The sequence below is a fragment of the Montipora capricornis genome, chromosome 13, assembly GCF_036669925.1.
Source record: "Montipora capricornis isolate CH-2021 chromosome 13, ASM3666992v2, whole genome shotgun sequence".
Taxonomy (NCBI): domain Eukaryota; kingdom Metazoa; phylum Cnidaria; class Anthozoa; order Scleractinia; family Acroporidae; genus Montipora; species Montipora capricornis.
Window position 1 is genome coordinate 45,160,895 of NC_090895.1, and position 5,000 is coordinate 45,165,894.

Below are 5,000 nucleotides of genomic sequence, written 5' to 3' on the forward strand. Positions count from 1 at the left end.
GACTTGCCATTTCCGGTTTCCAAATGATAAAATACTTTTCCCACAGACACAAATTGCATCTCTTAGTTACATTGGAGTAAGAACTAGCTTGTTTTATCTAGCACCATTTGATGTTATACTTAGCGTTCTTGTCTTTAAAGACTCCATATGTACTTACTAAGTTCGGTAGCATGTTTGTAACGCTCGTTTCGGAATGAGCTTACATGGTTTCTATAACCTAGCTCTTGGAGTATAATTATTCATAGCTCTAGCTCTGCTATTGAGCACTTTATAGTAGATGAGGATTTCTTTCCACTTTTTCGGTTATATTCTGCTCCTATTGTTGTTGAGCACTCTGACTGACTTATCTCCTATTACTATGGAGAAGGTTAACTTGAACTATTCCACCAAGAACATCCCACTGCCAGCAAAGAACGAGTACTTGAAGAGATTCATTGAAAAGACCGAACATTTCATACGTCGGATGCGATGGAAAGCTCACCATTTCCTAAACAAGACAGAATCCACAGCAAAAGAGGCATACGGTTTCAAATCAAAAAACTCTCCACCTCAGATCAACGAATTACTCCCTTTTGAAGACGCCATGACCCAACTTATCCAGAGCCTCAAATTCAAGGACACCAAATGCAGTTTTCAAAGTAAGTTAAACAGCGACATCAAGAACAAGATTAAAAAGCCAGATACCCTTCTTATTCCCGCAGACAAGACAACAAATTTCTATACCATGCACCCTTCCTCATACGACAAATTGATTAAGGAGAACATCACCAAAACCTACAAAAAGTCAAGCAACGAACTGGTAGAAAAGTTAGATGCGCAGTCCGCCCGAATAGCTGACCGACTCAAGTTAGACGACCGCATCGAGAAATTGGCTAAGAAAGAAGCATTCATCACGTTGAAAGATCATAAACCCAATTTTCAGGACCATCCATCATGCCGATTAATAAACCCATCGAAGCCTGAAATTGGCGTAATTAGCAAGCACATCCTCGATGAGATTAACACTTCCATCATCAACAGCTCTAAGATAAACCAGTGGAAAAACACATCCAGCGTCCTGAAATGGTTTAACTGTCTAGAAAACAAGAAATCCCTCTCATTCATCTGCTTCGACGTTTGTGAGTTCTACCCCTCAATAACTGAGAAGTTGCTTTCCAAAGCACTAGATTTTGCCTCTAAGTACCGCCCAATCCACAGTCATGAGCGTGAAATTATCTTGCACGCAAAGCGATCTCTGCTATTCAACGATAATTGCCCATGGGAGAAGAAATCTGCCGACAACCAATTTGATGTCACTATGGGATCCTTCGATGGAGCAGAGACTTGCGAACTGGTTGGATGCTTCCTCTTGTCACTTCTCACCAAGAAGTACGGCCAAAATATCGGCTTATACCGGGATGACGGTTTAGCTGCCTTCAATGGAACACCACAGGAAATAGAGAAGATCAAAAAGGGCATTTGCAAAGTCTTTCGTGACAACGACTTGAAGATCACAGTCGAGGCTAACACCACCAAGGTCAATTTCTTAGATGTCACGCTTGACCTTACAAGTGGGAAGTACTACCCGTACACAAAGGAAGGCAATATCCCACTGTATGTGCACACAAAATCCAACCACCCACCAACCATCCTGAAAAACATCCCTGAGTCAATCAATAAGAGGCTCTCCGTGATATCGTATGACAAGGAATGCTTTGATAACGCTAAACCCATCTACCAGGAAGCTCTCAACAAAAGCGGATATCGCTATAACCTGTCATTCAATGCCACATTAAACCAGCCGCCACGTCCACCGAGAAACAGAAAACGGAACATTACATGGTTTAACCCGCCCTATAGCAGGAACGTGGAAACAAACGTCGGAAAATGCTTCCTTTCACTAATTGATAAGCACTTCCCCAAATCTAACCCACTTCACAAAATTTTTAACCGTAACACCATCAAATTAAGCTACAGCTGCATGGGCAACATTAAAACAATCATAACCAACCATAACAAAGCCGTAATTAGTAAACCCACACGCACTAATAATCTAACTAAGAAAAGCTGCAATTGTAGGAAACCTAACGAGTGTCCCATGGATGGTAACTGTAATGTGGAAAGCGTCATCTATCAGGCCGAGGTCACCACAGAAACCACAAAGGAAACATACATTGGACTCTGTGACACTGCGTTCAAATTGCGTTATAGAAACCATGTAAGCTCATTCCGAAACGAGCGTTACAAACATGCTACCGAACTTAGTAAGTACATATGGAGTCTTAAAGACAAGAACGCTAAGTATAACATCAAATGGTGCAAGATAAAACAAGCTAGTTGTTACTCCAATGTAACTAAGAGATGCAATTTGTGTCTGTGGGAAAAGTATTTTATCATTTGTAAACCGGAAATGGCAAGTCTAAACAAAAGAAATGAGCTGTCATCGTGTTGTAGACATGTTAGGAAATTCATGTTAAAAAATGTAAAGATGCAATGATATGCCTAGACGTCACGTACGTATCCGTTGTTCTGTATTTCAAATTTCTGTGATTGTAACCGTTATTTCTGGTTGTTGCCTGATGATTGCTTCGCAAGAAGCATGAAACTCAGAGTTGCAGTAAATGTTCAAATAACCTAGCTCTTGGAGTATAATTATTCATAGCTCTAGCTCTGCTATTGAGCACTTTATAGTAGATGAGGATTTCTTTCCACTTTTTCGGTTATATATATATATATATATATATATATATATATCTATATATATATATATATATTAAAGCATTCTCTACTCTCATAAGAAAGTTACTAACAGCAGACTTAAACATATTGTTCCCAATATTCAAAATGTTGCCCAGTAGCTCGTTCCAACATTTGAAATTCCATGAAAAAAAAACTGTTTGCACGCTGGTTTGCATGAGGTGAATGATGATATCATGGAATTGCCATCCCTCGTTTTGAGCTACGGGAGGTAGGAGTTCTGATACATTATTTCTGAAGACAATTCGTTGAAACATTGCTTATCAAATGAGTCTCCGTCTACTTTCAAGGATGACCACTTCAGTTTCCCTAACACTTAAGTTACGTATTTCTTCACGCTCTATGTGTGAACTCTCAAGGCATTGTTTTGGGTGAGCTCTGTTTGTTGGGATGCGAACAATATTCCATCCATTTGGGATATTTTGGCCAAGCCCCAATGGGCTGGGCCATTTCTTGAAGCTAAGCAAAGTAACCTAGGAATACCCAAATATAGAAGACGGGATCCCAGCAAAGGTGAGGGCACATCCGTCATCCACAAGGAACTAAGAATCTTGTTTGGAGGAAGGGGAAGATCCTGACTTTCTAACTCAAAATTCAAAAGGGAACGACTGCCACCCTGGAGTGTAGGATACATGAAATATTATATAACTTCCGGAATGACAGGCGTGTCTCAACTGAATCATAGGAAATAATTAATTAAACATGTCACACTTAACATAAATACATTAATTTCATTTTATGTGGGAAATAAAGTTCATTTCCTGGGTCGCCTTTATAGTTGTTAAAACAACATCTAGCAGCTTAGGATTTACCATATCAAGTTGGTATTTGTCCTTTTGGAGATAAGGGTACCATGCAGAGTTGGCGTACTCTAGTTCAGGCCTGAATGAGCTACAATACGGATTTGGATTTCCGTATGCATTGTGTAGAAGTATGTCAGAAATTTCACCTAGTTCACAAAGGATCTGTTTGTCACTTGAGTATGGGGTGCCATTACCGCCAAAATTCAGCCTCTGTTATTTTCATAACTGGTGCCTCTAATTTTGAAAATGGTGCCTCTGTTTTCGTAAATGGTGCCTCTAATTTTGAAAATGGTGCCTCTGTTTTCGTAAATGGTGCCCTAATTTTGAAAATGGTGCCTCTAATTTTTTGTAAATGGTGCTTCTGCATTTTCAAAATTAGAGGCATCATAAACAAAAACAGAGGCACTATTTACGAAAACAGAGGCACCATTTATGAAAACAACAGAGGCTGAATTTTCGCGGTAATGGCACCCAATACTTGAGGGCGTTTGTGCATTGTGAATTGACTATTTCAAATCTTGATATATTATAGTACCCAAGAATGAGGTAATATTTAAAAGGAGTCACTTTCTGGGTTCCTCTGGGTCAGGAACTCCCAGGGCAACAGACAACCATTATACCATAATACATAGCTTATGAAGTAACCTTTCCTTCGGTACCCTATTAAATGCGTCAGAGAAATTGAAGCAAATGCACCTCCTTGATGGCCATTATTTATTACAGTTGCTGGGTGATGCAATGCTGCTATGAGTTCATGGGTTTCAAAGTTTCTTCGTTTTTGGAAGCCATGCTGGAAATTTGTGAGGATATTTTAGTTATCTAGGTGTTCCCAAATATGATGACTTTCCAAGTTACATGTCAATGATATACATTGATAATTACATACAAGTGAACTGTTGTTCCTTATGAGGTGGCTGGAACCAGTTTCACTACTTTTAAGAGACCTTCTAATTACATATAAGGGTGGTTACTACAACACTGTATCACGTAACAGCAATGTTATGGTACCATATGAAACTCCAATTATTGCTTAACAAAATACGCCTACAATTGTGACGTAATAGGTTACCATGGCAAAATGAAAGCTCTCCAAAAAATCATATATTTTGTCTTTCCTTTGCTTATATCTCAAAAATGAACTTGATGACCCCCACTTTTTATTGTAGAAGAGCAATAAGCAATCCGGATTACTCTGGGATTCAGAGCTACAACAAGTTGCAAAATTGTTGAGACCGTTGGTGTTTCATATGGTAACAACATTTCTGTTATGTGATACAGTATTATAATAGTTGTAACCCTTCTAATAAGAATGTATCTTAAAAGTGATGAAACTGGTTCCAGCTACCATAAAGAACACAGCAACATCTGCATTTCTCCACTCATTAAGTACCGTAGTACTGATTAGTCCAAGGATGTTGGAAAAGTTGTGCTGGTAATTGGTAAACTATGTTTAAAATGCAA